Genomic DNA, 16,930 nt, shown 5'->3' with positions numbered 1-16,930 from the left:
AAAATTTATTGTAGAGATGAGGTCTCGCTGCCCAGGCGGGTCTCGAACCCGCTGGCTCAGGCCATCCACTCGCCTCAGCCTCCCAAAGGCGTGGGATGACAGGCTGAGCCACCGAGCCCGGCCGTTTGTACCTTGATAGTGGTGGTGGTTATATGAATCTACACATGATAAAATTGCATAGGACTACACACACCCCGCCCCATGTAAACTATTCAGTGAAAACTGAATAAGGGCTGTGCATGGTGGCTCATGCCTGTAATCCCTGCACTTTGGGAAACCAAGGCAAGGGGGATTGCTTGAGTCCAGGAGTTCCACACCAAACTGGATAACAGTCATGTCTACAAAACAATCAAAAACTTCACTGGCGTGGTAGCATGTGCCTGTAGTACCAACTACTCAGGAGGCTGAAGCAGAACAATCAAGGAGCCCAGGAGGTCAAGGCTGTGGTGAGCCATGAGCATACCACTGCACTCTAGCCTGGGCCCTAGATTGGGAACTCCAACTCAAAAAAAAAAAAAAAAAAACCTGAGTAAGGTCTGCCCTCTAGTGAATCCTGCTGTACTAATGTCTACTTCCTGCTTTGATAATGCACTACAGCTAGGTAAGATGTCCTCACTGGAGGAAGCTGGGTGAAGGGTACCCAGCACCCTGTCTATTTTTGCAACTTCCTGTGAGTCTACAATTATTTCAAATGGAAGTTTATAAAGTCTTTATCAAGTGGAGATGCATACTGAAGTATTTAAGGGTGAAAAATAACATGACATCGAAGATTTACTCTTTGAAAGAGAAAGGGGGAAGATACAGCAAGACTACACAAAGCTGCTAACTGCAGAAGCTCAGGGACAGATGGGCAGGAATTACACTGTTTGCTCTATTTCTGTGTGTTTGGAATTTTCCATAATAAAAAGTTTTAGACAGTAGAACGGTAGACTTTTCTACAGCAGCTGTAATGAGGTGGGGAGAGTCTCAGGAAATAGTCTGTATTGGAGATTTACTGACTATCCTGTAGAAAAGCAACCAAAAAGAGTTATCAAACCTAACAGTGGAGTTAGACATTTTTTAAACAAAAAAAATTGTCCCACATTTGCCCATCCTTTTCTTTTTCTTTTTTTTTTGAGTTGGAGTCTCACTCTGTCGCCAGACTGGAGTGCAGTGGCTGCTCCCAGCCACCGCAGCCTTGACCTGCTGGGCTCTGGCGATCCTTCCGCCTCAGCCTTCCAAGTAGCTGGAACTACAGGTGCGCGCCCCTGGCTAATTTTTTTATTTATTGTAGAGATGAGGTCTCACCAAGTTGCCCAGGCGGGTCTCGAATCCGAGGGCTCAGGCAATCCACTCACCTCAGCCTCCCAAGGTGCGGGATTACTGGCTGAGCCACCGAGCCCATCTGCCCATCTTTTTCTATAATGACTTGCTGTCAGAGATATGCTTCCTATTGACATTTTCAAAACATCTTTAAGCATGTTTAACATGTCTCTTCACAGGTAAAGCCTGTACCACAATGAATGAAAAAGGCACTGCTCTTGAAAGACACCTAGGTTAGCACAGAGCATTAGGAAGAAGTATGCTTGGAAATATTTCTACTCTCACAGGATTCTGCTACTAAAAACAATATGTCTATCAGTGACTTAAAAAAGAAAAATCAACTCTCATAGCGGAACTCCTAAAAAACTACATAACGGAATTTTCTAGTCTGTCAAAAAAAAGTTCCAAAGCATTTGAGAAGGTTTTGGACTCCCCTGTCAAGAACTTTAAATGAAATACCTTCCATTTCATTTACAAAAACATCTGACTGGTACCAGGAATGATGGAAATGTACAAGCCAAATTTTAACAAATCCTTTGCATACTTAGCGGACAGAATGGAAAAATTAGTAACCTGATTTAGGAAAAAAGGCAATGATGCATTTGCTGTGTGCAGCTTCTCATCCTGGTTAGGGATCTTGCAGGGAGGGAAGCCATTAAAAGCCAGTCTCTAAACAAACAGAATGGAGAGCCAGATCTTCCAAACGCTGAGAGCATGAAAGCACATTTTCCAAAAATAACCACGCATATAAAGGCAGAAGGTTTTTGTACCACCAACAAAATAAAAAAAATTTAAACTATTATATCTTTAGCTTGTCCTTTCATTTCTGTTTTTGGAGTAGGGTTTATTACATACATAGTAAGACAGTAAGGTAATATGTATAATATACTTATAGCTAAACCAATACCCATATATTGGGGGTGCGTGCTCAAGGTTTTTTTTCCTTTTCACTGGCCGGGATGTATGATCAGAGAGAGTCTGGAGAACAGTGCTGTAGCCATGGGCAAAGGCCCAAAGTTGCTGCCACTCCCCCCAACCCCCAATCTCTCTGCCTCTCTGTCCTTATTTTTTCCCCCGAGACATCCCCCATAGGGCTCCCTCAGTTCCAGACCACACATCAGACAGAAAGCAAATTCAAGCACTACCTCCCTCTCCCCCCCAGCAAGCAGGGTCACTCCACACCTGTCTTTCATTCACATACCACCCAGCTGCCAAAAGGCCAGGCCACGCAATCCGCACTTTGTCCGACTCTGAGTAAGGGAACTGAGCTAGTATCACCTTGATGCCATCACCTGAGCTGGGCCTGAGACAGATGACTGGACCTCTCTGATTGTTCCTTAGGGAGAAGAGCCCAGGTGTATCGCCCTGTAGCCAAGGTTTTTGGGTCAAGTGGGCTTAGGAATTCAGAATTTTTCAGATTTTAGAAAGAATTATGTTGCTGGATATGGTGTGACACCCCCCACAGGGATGTGGGCAGCACACCAAAATCAAACACACAGTACTTCCAGAAGGAAACGTGGCTAGTCTCCCTAGGTAAGATATTTTTAAAGACCATAATTAGTCTTGCATCAATTCAGGTCAGATTGTTGCCATGAAATTAGTCTGCTGCAGACTTAGGAAAAACCTTTGGGATTTCTGAGCGTTCTGGATTGCAGAATGGTGGAGAAAGGGAGTGGGCCTGGGCTGGCCTCCAGAACTGCAGAGAGCTGATGCCTGAGGAAGCAGACATCAAGTGTGGTTTATTTTTATGCATATTTTCAAACATGATGGCAGCCTCCTTCCGACCTGACATCCACTCAGAGCATGGCAGGAGCTGGCTGTGGGACACAAACTCACTTCCCCCCACACAGCCCCACCTCCGTCCTTTTCCAGGAAAGACATCTTCTGGCTGACCCCCCTTCTGAAGAGACCCTCCTTTTATAGACAAGCTACGAAGCTATGTCGTCACAAAACTCAGCCACCTGCCTTGGAATTTACTTCAGAGAGCAACTCATCATCTCACCCAGACTTTATTCTCAGAGTCATTTTAACTTCATGTTCACAAGACACCTTACTGCTGCTGTCCTCCCCCCATAGATTTTAGCATGCCCTGTGTGGAGGACTAAATAATGACTCCCACAAAGATGGCCACATCCTAACTCCCCAAACCTGTGAATATGCTTCCTTACATAGCAAAAGGGACTTTGCACATGTGATTAAGTTAAGGGTCTTGAGCTAGATTGTCCTGGATAACCTGGGTGGGCCCCTGGAATCACAAGGGTCCTTGCCAGGGGAGGCATGAGGTTTAGAGTGAGAAGAAGGCAGCGTGACAAAGGATGCAGAGAGAAAACTGACCGGAAGATGCTGCACTGCCGCCTTTGAAGATGGAGGGAGAGGCCACAAGCCAAAGAATGCAAGTGGCCTCCAGAAACTGGAAAAGGCAAGGAAACAGATCCTCCTCTACAGACTCCAGAGGGAACACAGCACTGCCAAGCCTTGCTTTTAGCCCAGTGAAATACTAATACATTCTGGACTTCTGACCTCCAGTACTATAAGACAGTAAGCGTGTGTTTTAAGTCACTTTCTAATAACGTGTTGCAGTAGCAAACAGCCTGCAGATGAGGAACAGAGGCTTGGAAATTGCTTGCCCACAGCGACCTGGGAAATAGCTCCTCCCACTGCCACTGCTAGACTGTCAAATTCACAGATCTCCAAGGGCTTTGAGAGCCATGCGCTCCAGCCCAACCAACTAGACTTGTCCAGCTCTGTCGCTTGCTAGCTTTGCGTCCATGGGCAAGTCATACAACCTCTCCTTGCCTCAGCCTCCTCACCTGTAAAATGGGGGTGCAGCCACAGCTCCCTCAGCGAGAGCCTTGAGGAAAAACAGGTGAATGCAGGACAGTGCTGAGAAGTGGGCCTGGCGCTGCGGAACATCAGCTGTCACCGCTGCTCTCCCATCACAGTCACTCTGCCTTCAGTTAGGCAGGACAGTCAACATTCCCAACAGTCTCTGAGACCCAGGCCAGCCTGTCTCTGGCTGTTTACTCTCTTTTAAACCTTCTGAGGTCATATTTTCATTCATTAGTTTCAGATCCAAACCCCTCTGCACTGCAATCATGAAGTACTCATTCAGGCAGTTGCCACCCACAGGCCAAGCTACACGGGAAATGTGCTCACAGGCATGCCTCTGGAATATTAATGCAACTTGGGAGGGTTGTTGTTTTATTTAATATATATGGAGAAACTTCCGTCTCTCTAGTGGCAATGTGACTTGAGCACTGCTAACCAGAACTGATCACTCTGCTCTCTCTTTAGCTGCCTGGGAATGACAGCGAGCCCTCCTGCCCCCCGGGCTGTGTGGGCCTGGTTAGCTTCTGGGTGGCTGCCTCTGGGGGAGGCTGACCCACATCGGAGCAGGTCAGCAGCCCATAGCCTGGCCCTTCTCCAGAGGGGATTAGAGGGAAAGAGCGGCCGCTGGCCGGGTAGCTCTGGCTGATGAGCCTTTTGAAAAGGATCACATGCCCTCATGTGGGGCAGGGGTCCACATCTCTCCTTCCCACTTCCCTTCAATCAACACAGACAAGTCGAGGCCAGGCTAGGGACCCCACCATTCCTTCCCTTCTTCTGGGGCCAAGTTCCCACGAATCTCTCAACCAGGAAAGAAAAATCATCTAATCGTGCACCTATCTGTCACTTGGGAGGGATGAGAGGGGGTAGAAATAAAGGGGAACAACAGAGAAATCCAAATTCCCCCAGGAGGGTTTACTCAATTCAGCCTTGTGATTATGTATTTTGCTCTAATACATACCAGGCCTAATTTTGATCTTCTCAGTTTTCTCCCAGATTGAGAACAAATGGACCAATGTTCAGCCTCGTTAGCTGGGCTTCTGAGCCCTTCTAATGTGATCACCTTTCCAGCAGCTAAAATCCCATCTAGAACTAAGTAGAAGGGTCTCCTTCAGATGTAGAATCCTGAACCCCAACAATCCTCCTGTCCCATGGGAACAGGCTATCTAAGCCAAGACACCTGCACCTGCCCCATCCTCTGAGACCCTATCAGCAAGAAGCCTGGCTCCAGCCAGAATACCTCGGTGAGAAATCCCAACCTGCATATCATTCATGCAAACATATCCCGAGTCGGGTAAACCAGCACACCCGGGGTGCACACCCAGCAATGAGTGCACATGTGCCCCAGAGACAAGAATAAATTCCACAGCAGAAGAGGTTGGACACAACCCAAATGCCTGTCCACAGGAGAATAGAGAAGAGTGACATATTCCAACAGTGGATTCCTATGCAACAGAGAAAAAGAAATGCCCATAATGGGCAACCTGGATAACCACACAAATGATGCAAAGGGAAAGCAGCCAACAGTCAAAACGAGGCAAGACTAATCAAAAGTGTTGAGGTGAGTAGAGACTACCTGGGGGTGGAGGAGGGGATGCGTGCCAGGAGGAGGCCCCAGAGAATCTCCTGGGGCACAGGAACTGTTGTGTGGCTTGACCTGGGCAATTTACATGGTGTTTACACATGTAAAAATACGACAAGCTGCAAATTTAAGAGCTGTGTACCTTATGGTATGTAGTGAGCTAAAATTCCACTAAAAGTTTAAAAATATAAATATATACCTTTGAGCACCTTCTATGTGCTAAGTCCAAAGGATATCTCAGACAAGACTCTGATCCTTTAAGAGCTTACAGTCTAATGGGGAAGAAATTACACGCAAATAACAACACAAACTTGTCTGTGGCCAGTGGCAGGAAATGAAATTAGGTCAAGGTCATTGGTATTACTTGTGATTTGGGGAGGGGGCTGGCAGAATAAACTGATTAAATGCAGGCATTATGAAGGCCACCAGAGCCGTGCCCAAAGCCCACTGCTGGCCTAATGACCTGGACAAGGTGTGTGCTCTGCTTCCTCTCCTGTAAAAGGGGAAATCACAGTAGCTGTGCATCAGGGCTTCTCAGGGATGCAAGCACGCAGGGGCTTGGCCTCAAGGCACATGACAGCTGTATTCCTGCTTCAAGACTGGACCTGCCCGTGCCAGGTCCACTGGGATACATTCAGGCACTGGGATACATTCACAGATTTCAAACAGGCCCTGGCTCCCACAACTCTCAACCCCACCATGACAAGGGCGGCTGCTCACTCACCCAGCAAACATCTAACAAATCAGGGGCTGCGGCAGTATATGGACTATGCCCAAAAGAAGACCGCAGCCCAATGAGGAGTCACATACCTAGGACACTGTTAAAAGGTCCAAGTGCCAGGCAAGAGGAACAGATACAAAAGCGGGGGAGCTCAGAGGCAGTGCGAAGGTAGAGACCAAGCTGGCCCTTAAAAGTCAGAAAGGGTTTGGGCATGTGGAGGTTGATCTGGAGGGAAAGGTAGGCAGGCAGAGGGAACTGTGTGACCAAAGGCATGGAGGAAAGGGTGACTAATCAAGTGTGGCTCAACGAGAAGCCCAGCAAAGAGGGCTGAGTTAGACTGTATTTCACCATCAGTGTGGAAGCCCCTGAAGGTTTCAGAGGTCAGGACTTGAGCCGATCAGAGTAGGGATTTAAAATTACAAAGCCAGCCAATGTCAGTGTTTCTGAGGGGCAGAGAGAGGTGGCTCTGTCTCTCCAGGGCTTGGGGTTCTATTTACCAAGGAACACCTAAACCTTCACACCAGGTCCTCTTTATAAGATCCCAGCACACATTATTATTATTATTATTATTTACTTTTTTGAATCAGAGTCTCACTCAGTCACTCAGGCTAGAGTGCAGTGGCACCCCATCACAGCTCACTGCAGCCTTCACCTCCTAGGCTCAAGCGATTCTCCTGCCTCAACCTCCCAAAGTACTGCGATTACAAGCATGAACCACCATGTCCAAGCCCAAGCACACAATTTTTTATCAGTCATCAGGGGCCTGGGTGAGGCTGGCTTTCCTGGAGGGGTTGGCCGGAGCCTTGACCCTCCTACAAGAGGTGAGGTTACAATTTTTTTGTTTGTTTGGTTTTTTTTGAGTTGGAGTCTCACTCTGTCGCCCAGACTAGAGTGCAGTGGCCGCTCCTGGCCACCGCAGCCTCGACCTGCTGGGCTCCGGCGATTCTTCTGCCTCAGACTTCCAAGTAGCTGGAACTACAGGCGCACGCTACCACTCCCGGCTAATTTTTGATTTATTGTAGAAATGAGGTCTCGCCAAGTTGCCCAGGCGGGTCTTGAACCCGCGGGCTCAGGCAATTCACGCACCTCAGCCTTCCAAAGGCGCGGGATTACGGGCTGAGCCACCGAGCCCGGCTGAGGTTACAATTCTTATGTTTTATTTATTTTAATTTTTGGAAAAGGTCATATATTCACATGATTCAACAATCAAAAGGTACACAGGGCCCCCAGCAAATAACTGCCTGGCACGAGCACCCCCTCCAGAGACACTACAGTCCCTGACTTCTCAAAGATGCCAATATCCTCTACGTATACAGGCAAAGGCATTTATCACTTCCCTTCACTCTTACACAGAAAGCAGCTCCCAGCCACACCACCCTCTACCTGCTTCTTTACTCGGCCACCGACCCTGGCGAGTGTTCTGTCTCAGTGCATGGAGTCGCCATCATATTTTTTATGGCCATGTAGTATCCCATGGTTTGGGTGAGCCACAATTTGTTCATGGCTGCCTGGCCAGTCTTTGGTTATTACAAACACTACAGCAATGACAAACTTTGCAAATAAGTCTTTTGCACACATGTTAACATATCTGTATGATAAATTCCTAGAAGCACAGCTGCCACAGAACATGCACAAACATCTGTAGCTTTAGAAAATGTTGCCAGAGAGACAGAATACATTTAAATGAGCCTCCATGTTGGGAAAACACTGACAACGTGCAGTTTTAAGGTGTCCAGGAGAAGGAGTGGTAGAGATAAGCTCCGTTTCCAGCAACCAAGCTCTGGAGACAGTGCTGGACCCAGATCAGCCCTAACTCACTTAGTGCTCTGGTCCACAAACTTACATCTTTTCAACTCTAATAAAAGGTTAGACTCGCCAGCCGGGCTCGGTGGCTCGCCTGGGCGGCGAGACCTCATCTCTATAATAAATCAAAAAATCAGCCGGGCGTGGTGGTGCATGCCTGTAATTCCGGCTACGTGGAAGGCTGAGGCGGAAGGATCGCCGGAGCACAGCAGGTCGAGGCTGCGGTGGCCGGGAGCGGCCACTGCATTCCAGTCTGGGCGACAGAGTGAGACTCCGACTCAAAAAAAAAAAAGGTTAGACTCACTTGGCCCCTTGGCCCTTCCCAGGGCTCTGATGCCCTGGTCCCAGGTGAAAAGGTGGACAGTGACTGCAGTCACCATGACACCCAGCCATAACGAGCCTCCCTGCACACAGAGGAGGAGCAGGCAGGCCTGGCAGGAGGGAGTAGAGAGGTAGTCGACAGGGCTAAGTGCTTTTAGTCCAGCCACCCCAAATGAGTGACAAGCATCTCTTGCTGCTTCCCCTGCACAAGCTGCAAGGGACACCAGAGCCAACAAGAGACACTCACGCACCATGACATTCACTCACTCTTGACCAGTTCTGCTCCTAAGTCCATCGTGACCCTGTTACATAACTCCTGTGCCCAAAGCCATCACCACCTCAGCAGCAAGCCTGCAACCCGCAGGATGGATGCGAGTCTCTGAAGGAATCTGGAACATCAAGCGAGGACAGCTGATTATATGAAGCAGGGCAGGGCTTCCTCCCACCTCTGCAAATCTGGCCCAACTACCGACCTGTGAATAGAAGAAAAGACCTCCTGCACCAGCCAAGTGGAGACACCTCTTTCGTCAACCTAGTCTCTCAGCCCAAGCTCTGTTCCCACTGACTGAAATGGCCAGGAACTCCAATAAATCAAATCATACCTAAGGCTCTGAGGTTACTGCTAGTAAAGTTTTTTCTAACCAAAGCACAAAGCTTCCTTTATAAAGCAAATAGGTACTGTTTTGGTAAATCTTGATTCACATATCCTATTTGTTTTTTTGTTTGTTTGGGTTTTTTTGAGTTGGGGTCTCACTCTGTCACCCAGACTGGAGTGCAGTGGCACGCTCCCAGCCACCGCAGCCTCGACCTGCTGGGCTCCAGCGATCCTTCCGCCTCAGCCTTCCAAGTAGCTGGAACTATAGGCGCGCGCTACCACGCCCAGCTAATTTTAGATTTATTGTAGAGATGAGGTCTGGCCAAGTTGGCCAGGCGGGTCTCGAACCCGAGGGCTCAGGCAATCCACTCACCTCAGCCTCCCAAAGCGCAGGATTACAGGCTGAGCCACCGAGCCCAGCTCACATATCCTATTTGTAAACCCATCACACTTCCGCCTCCGGGAAGTGAGGCTGGGTCTCCAGATGTCCCAGAAAGGCTCAAATGACCACAGCTCCTGAGTTAGCTGCCCGTGTCTCGTGCCTCTCTGTGCTCAAGGTGGTCCCACGACCTGCAAACAAAGCCATCCTCCACTTCTCCACCTGCCAACCGCCACTGTCCACAGAGCCCCAGCCCAACTGCCCTTCCTCCAGGGACCACTGGCTCCTCTACCCACTCCCACGCAGAGCAGACTGCTGCCTTCTGGGACCCCCATAGTCGACCTGAACCTTTATGAATATGCTTTCCAAGTCCTAGGAGCAATTCAATATGCTGGGCTTCCCAGTGGGGCTGCAAGTTCTCTGAGGGCAGGACTGTGCTAGGGACAGCCACTCAGAGCAGGAAGGGTACAAGATAAGACCCAAGAAAACCTGGGGCTACCTTCCCCAGGGTTTTAGGCAATCCACCCTTCTGAGCATCAGTCTGCCCCTCCATAAAACAGGTACAATAATTTCAAGGTTCCAGAGCAGTTGAAATTAAATTAAACAATATATGCAAAATGTAATTTACAAAGCCCTATACAAATTACAGTGAGAATAATATTAATATAATTAGTACGCTAATATTAATTAATATCCTCACACACCCTTTCACTAACCCCTATCATGATGCCTGCCGATATCCAAACTGATGCTGATACGATCCCAGATTCACTCCTCATTCTGGATGAAATAAAAACCACAAGTTCTAGAGGGGAGACCAGGAGTCTCTGCCATTAGCTGCAGCAGCACCAAGGGGTTATTTTTCTCTCGGAGCTTTTCAGTAAATGATGACCCAGAAGGCTTTGGAGAATAGCCCCACCCAGTGGCATAGGGGTTCTCAGTCACTTCCCAGTAGGACAGGGTCTCCCTGGGTGCAGACTATCCACAGGGGTTGGAACAGGAGAAAAATAAAGATACTAAACTCCACACACATCTCTTGGAATGGAGGCTGCCTGATCTGAAAACCTCTTTCAGGGTGACAAACTCAGTAACTTCCAAAGTTATCACTGCACTCCCTTTGTGGGGGGGAGCAGCCAGCCTGGGACCGCCCTGACCCACAGATTTAAGGGGCCCACAGACCACAGCCTCCCAGTCAGGAGACTGGAGTCTTCAGGAGGAACGCCAAACATTTTAGAATGGTAAAGAACCAACACACGTGCCCATGCAAGCACCCACATTTCTCCTTCCATCTTCACAGTCTACATGACCCGCTCTATCTCCCAACCACACGCCTCTCCTTGGGGGCTCAAGGTTTTCTAATCTAGGACCTCACACCTGAGCCTGTGAGACAGACAAGCAGAGGGGGCATGAACAATCCCCAGTAGAGGAAGTAAAGCTTAGAGAGGGAAAATGACTCGCCCTGGGTTACCAGCCAGGTTTTCTAACCCAGTCCAGTGCCCAGTTCACCATTCCCACCATGGTACTATCCAGTTAAAAGGTTGGAGACCGGCGGGCTTGGTGGCTCAGCCTGTAATCCCACACTTTGGGAGGCTGAGGTGAGTGAACTGCCTGAGCCTGCAGGTTCAAGACCCGCCTGGGCAACTTGGCGAGACCTCATCTCTACGATAAATAAAAAAATTAGCCAAGCATGGTAGCGCGTGCCTATAGTTCCAGCTACTTGGAAGGCTGAGGCAGAAGGATCACTGGAGCCCAGCAGGTCAAGGCTGCGGTGGCCGGGAGCGGCCACTGCACTCCAGTCTGGGCGAATGAGTGAGACTCCAACTCGAAATAAAAAAAAAAGGTTGGAGACCTGGTCTTTCCCACAGAGAACTTGAAACAAAGCACCAGGGCTCTGTTTTAGAACTTCTCTGATTCTTTTCTATCTATAGCTAACTTTTTAATGTCATGGGTAAATGCTTATGACCTGATGTTAAGTAAACAGTGAGATAACACATGTTCATACCTAGAAAGAACATCTGTCCAAGCTTGGAAAGTGATTATTTCTTGATTGTGAAATCTGGTAATTTTTATTCTTATTCCCAATCTCTTCTGTGTTCCAAGATTGCTATATTCAACAAGTACCACTTCTATTAATAATATCAGAAAAATATCAAAGCCTATTGTTTTTCAGAAGTGCAACACTGAGATTAACCTTGCAAACTTTTCACTAAATAAACAGTCACTTAGTTGTGTGTGACTTTCTAAAACATGGCAGAGCTGGAAGTGACGCAGGTCAGGCACAAAGGTTTTCTGGGTGGGATCTTCCCTGCTGGTTTCCATCCCAGAGGAGAAGGAAAAGGAGGTGTCTGCCCGGCTTCCTGCTTCCCATCACAGGCCTGAGACTTCCCGCACTGTCCAGACAGACTCTAGGTGTTTAGTGGGCACTGCTGGCTCCTGATGATAAGCTCAGGCCTAACAAACAATCCTGTTCTGATCGGCCTTAATATCTGTCACTTTCAGAAATAATTCCAGCTTTATCCTGAGTGGCAATGCCATGGAGCCATTCAACTATTCATTCATTTGGTCAAAAACAACTTCAGCACCTATGCTATGTGAGGCATTATGCCAGACACTGAGCTGTCATTAACCTAAGACTAAAAAAGTGATTCCCCAGAAGCCATGTGTCATCCTCCTATGCTTTGCCCAAACACGGATTTTAGCCATGCTAAAACAGAAGCAGACATGTGAACAAATGCTGTCTGGATGTCCAGCCTAATTCCAGCTTCTCGACTAATTATGCATTTGGATTTATCCTCTCTAGCCCTGAGGAAAAGCAGTTTGGAAATGAGAGCTTGCTAAGAATGCTAGCAGACCAAGATGTGCTGTGTTAAGGTAGCTGCACCCCATCCCATTCGGCAGAGGAGGCAGCGATGGGAAGGAATGATGAGAAAATATACAACTTTGGCGACCATTCAATTCTCTCCTTGGCCACTCTTGCTTTATTTTTTCCCTTTTCTCTCTGAGACCAAGAACAATGAACATTTATTTCAGGACTACTAGGTGCTGAGTCCTAGTGCCAAGCACTTTCGTAGACATGAACTCAGACTTTAGCTTTGTACATACTGTTGCATGTTGCCTGGAACCCACTTCCTCCACCCTTACACATGGGGACATCTTACATATCACCTCATCAGAGAAGTGCCTGCCATGCAAGAATGACCGAATGTTCCCTCAGAGCCCTCATGACAGTTATAATTGCTCGTGTGTTTGATGTCTCTCTTCCCAACTGGACTCAGCAGGTGAGGACAGCTTGCCATCAACTGCCTGGCACACAGGCCTGTGATTCCTCTCTCAAATAAGTTAAATGGCCTGTAAGGTGATGATAAAAGCATGTCCTGTGTGCCAAGTGCCATGCTGAGCTACACGTAGACATTAGGTCACGACAGTCACATGACGACTGTACTATTACCTCCATTTTACAGATGAAGGAAAGTACATCACTTCCCCCTATTTTTTTTTTTAAAGCAGAATTTATTGAAAGGACAGAAAAGCTCCCACAGTGGGAGGGGACCTGAGTTAGGGGACCTACTTCCTCCTATTTTTAAAGAACAGGAACCAGAACCTGGTAAGTTACTTGCCCAAAGACACAGGGCTAATAAGAGCCAGGCGTTGAAGCCATCTCCCAGCTCTCTCTCTCTAGGTCGCCAGGACTGTGTGATTCATTACTGCCCCTCCCCCTCCTCCTGTGGTCCTGGTGACCACTTCTGACCCCTTCCTGAATTCTCAGCTTCCTATCCCAAGGTGCCCAATTCAGAAGTCTTCCCCAACTTCTTCCCTCACATGCTGCAGTCATCGGCATCCACACCCCATCTACCACATCCTGATGTGGACCCCTCAGTATTCTGCAGAGGCCCCAAGTGGAGCCCATCCAACCCCGCAGCCTACAGCCCCGCAGGGAAGAAGGATGTCTCATCATCACACTGCAGTGTAACTAGCATGTGGCCGCATTACATGCTGGCCAGACCACCGGCATGGCACAGAATGTATGTAGAGCAGGTAACTCCTCGGTGCGCTCACAAATGAAACCCAGCGGAAAAGCCCAGCTTTCCTGGCTCCAGTCCCTGCTCTGACCCCTGCTTCTCTCTGCCTGTATTTATAGAACTGAAGACCGGGGGGTGTGGATGATGGACAGCCACCACAGCTCTCAAGTGCATTCCAGATCTATGGCATGAAAAGCTCTCAAGGACCCAAGAGACCTGGGAGAACCCGGAAGAACTTCAGTCCTTAAAAAGTTCCAGCTCAGTGGAGCCAATTCCCAGGCCACAAAAGAGGCTGTTTATAGGGCAGACACCATTACAACAGTAGGCTCCAGAGCCTGGTCTGGGTCACACTGGGTCTTCAGGACCAGAAACTGCTAGAAGACGAGGAGAGAGAGCAGAGTCTAAGCAGGATGTCAGGGACTGGGGGAAAGTTAAACAAGAGGGAGGCTGGTCTTCCAGGAGTTATTTGCAGAAATGACGGAAAGAAAATAAGGGGCGATAAAACTGCCCTGTGACACATGGCTAAGTGTGTCACTTCCTTTTTGAAACTTTTCAAGGGCTCCCTGTTGACCATACCAGGATCAAGATCAACTCACCAGGGCCTTCAAAGGTCTTTGCAACCCAGGCACAGCACAGCCACAGGTGAGAGGCAAGGTATTTTAGGCCTCCACATCTGCCCAGGGTCCCCTTTACCCCAGTTGTCCTCCCCTTCCTCTACGGGTTGGGCTGAGCACCACTCGTCTTTCTGTCCAGGATAGCTGCCTCGAGGCTCTGTAAAATGCCGAAAGTGACGGCCCCCACCACATTGGGTGGTGGGGAAGTAATTCATGACAGTGCTTTGAACTGTGCCTGGCACACAGTAAGCGCTCAATAAACAAGCTGTTGTTCCTATTGTCCCCTAGGCCCCGTTAGGGCCCTCTGTTTCTCCCACAAGTAGAACACTGTCTTGCACATATCTGTTACACATTGGGTTCCCTCAGTCAACCACAACCTTCCAGCCAGCCTGATCCCAGCACAGGATAGGGCAGCAGTTGGTCTTCAGTAAGTGCTTACTGTCCGCCAGCACCTCAGGCTGAAGGTTCTGGGGCAGACCCCACACAGAGTTCTCCCAGGGTCCAGCTGCTGGCCTCCCAGAATTCACACACCAAATCCCTGGTCTAAAGGCCCCGAGCATTTGCTGTGACTAGTTTCAAAACAATAAAGGGCTGTACCCTGTCTTGCCGAGGCTGTTTCCACTCCAGGGAATTTACAGAGAGAAACGAGCACAGCAGGGACTGGAAATAGCACTGAGCCCCTCTCAGGGAGAGGGCTGGGCAGGCCAACCAGAAACCAGGAGCAAAGCCTCAAAGACAGTGGGAGAAAACAGCCTCCAGACAGAAGTCCCAGCTCACAGAACTCGGCCAACAGGAGTGAACTAGGACAAGGGGATCACTCACCCCATTCTACCTGAAGCTCTTCTTTCTACCCACTAGAGAGATTTAGAAGAGGCTCCTTGTATAATCCACCACCACCATGGGACCAACCTACAAGATATTCAGAATCCCAAGGACTGCACAAAGGCACCCCAGATTGCCCAAGGCTTCTAGGGAAATTCACAGTGCCTTCTCCACCCACCCTGGCCTCTTGTCTGAATCAGGGTCACTATCAGTGTCCACCTCCCCAGCAGAGTAGGAGCCACTAGAAGGCAGGTACCAGGTTCCACTCATCTGCAGACCTCTGTGCCCCTTGTGTGGTGCCTGGCACGTACTAGATGCTCAGTAAATTACAAGGCAACAAGATCTGGTATCAAGAGAGAGGACTTGGTTCAAGGATGATCCCATCTAGGCCTGTCACACATCATGAATAAGTGAGTCATAAATTTCCTCTAGGCCTTGGTTTTCCTCATCTGCAAATAGGGATAACAACAGTTCCTTACACAGCTGTTGTGAGAATTACCTCACAAAATAGATGGGAAAATATATGTGGGAAGCACAAGTCTCAGAGAAGCATCAGTCATCCTTCAAGCTTCAGCTCAACTGTCCCCCTTATGCTGGAGTCTTTTCTGCTCACAACATTCCCCCTCCCCTAGCACCAAACCCACCTCTCTAAGCCTTCTCTTTGTTTTGTGTTTTCACATCATGATGATTACTTGTTTCCAAGTCTGATTCCCCCATGGCCTGAGAGCTCCTAGATGCCTGGGGTATCATGTGTTTATGTCCGAGTGGACTCAGGCCTGGCTGCTGAGGCTCTCCCACCCGACGGCCCCAGGTCCCAACTCTGACACACACAGCACCCTCAGTAAGATTCAGATACCAGGAGCCTAGGGGGCCTACCAAGCATGCTGAAAGGGAGATGGAAAGGGACCCTGTAGACACAACCACTCAAAGAAGTCACACCTCTGAGACCTGTACTGTCTCTGCAGGTGCAGGTGAGCTTGTTTGCCTGGCTGACTCTGCAGCACAAGGGCCTCCAGGGCACAGATTGCTGCTTCTTTCCTTACAAAAGCACCTGGCAGTCAGATAAATAATACATGGCCTTCACCTCACACACAGGTATCGGGCATGCAAACACCTGCTTTGCCCCAAGATGCCCTGCAAGGGAGGGAGGAGGGAAATGGCTGGCCTTATACAACCACCCCAGAGGGGATACGGATTGGGAACCCATGCCCAACCACCACCCTCACTGCCTTGCCGTGGCCTGGAGCCACCTAGCAGTAGATGCAAGTAGATCTAAGCTAGGTGCAAGGATGTGCCAGAGAGGAAAGGTACAACTCACGGGAAGGATACACACACCCAAACCAAGCTCTATGGACCCTTTGGAGGCAAGCATCCTCGGAGCCCCGGGTTCCAGTCGGTCCCCTTCCAAACATGCTGTCCTGTGTGCAAGGCAGGTGCACCCTCCACTCACGACGCAGCCCCGAAGGCCTCCCTGGTCAATCACCCTCTCGGGTCACCGCCACCAGCACAGGGCACCGATGCCTCCCCCACCCACTCGGCCGTGCCAGGCGCCAGCACACCCACCCGGGCGCACAGAATCCCACCCGCAAAGGGCCTGTCCATCCACCTCCCCTCTGCCCAGTCACCCCCTCAAGCAGGTCCGATTGCACTCAGGCGCGGCCCCCGCCACGTAGGCGTGGGGGGGCGGGCACACCCACGGGCCGTCCAGCGACCCCGCAGAGCGGGGAGGGGGCACGGGGCGAGACGGGTGGGGCGACGGATGCCCCCTCCTTCCTCGGCCAGGCCGGTCGCCTTCCTCCCCTCCCAGCCTGGGGACCGGTGCCGACGCGGGGGCGTCCCTTGCGCGGGCCTCTCCAAGCGGAGCAGCCCCCCGCGCCCGGGAGTCCGCAGCTCCCCCTCGGGGCTTCCGAGCGAGGCCGGCCGGGCGGGATACCTCAGGAGCCCAT

General features: G+C 49.7%; 1 protein-coding gene and 1 pseudogene across 1 annotated transcript in view; one reads left to right on the top strand and one right to left on the bottom strand.

Annotated features, from left to right (window-relative positions):
- The window catches only part of TMEM184B (transmembrane protein 184B), a 52,339-nt gene extending 35,664 nt beyond the window's left edge, over positions 1–16,675 (bottom strand). Inside the window, exon 1 of the mRNA XM_021706251.1 lies at positions 16,519–16,675. The gene's annotated coding sequence lies outside the window, so the exon portion shown is untranslated. The remainder of the gene's footprint in view (positions 1–16,518) is intronic.
- Positions 16,676–16,743: 68 nt separating this feature from the next.
- LOC110594442 overlaps positions 16,744–16,930 on the top strand; it is a 2,550-nt pseudogene continuing 2,363 nt past the window's right edge.

This window comes from Carlito syrichta, unplaced genomic scaffold, assembly GCF_000164805.1.
Source record: "Carlito syrichta isolate Samal-C Ts95f unplaced genomic scaffold, Tarsius_syrichta-2.0.1 Scaffold115657, whole genome shotgun sequence".
Taxonomy (NCBI): domain Eukaryota; kingdom Metazoa; phylum Chordata; class Mammalia; order Primates; family Tarsiidae; genus Carlito; species Carlito syrichta.
The sequence above is the reverse complement of the archived record's forward strand: the minus strand, read 5'-3'. Positions and strand labels throughout refer to the sequence as shown.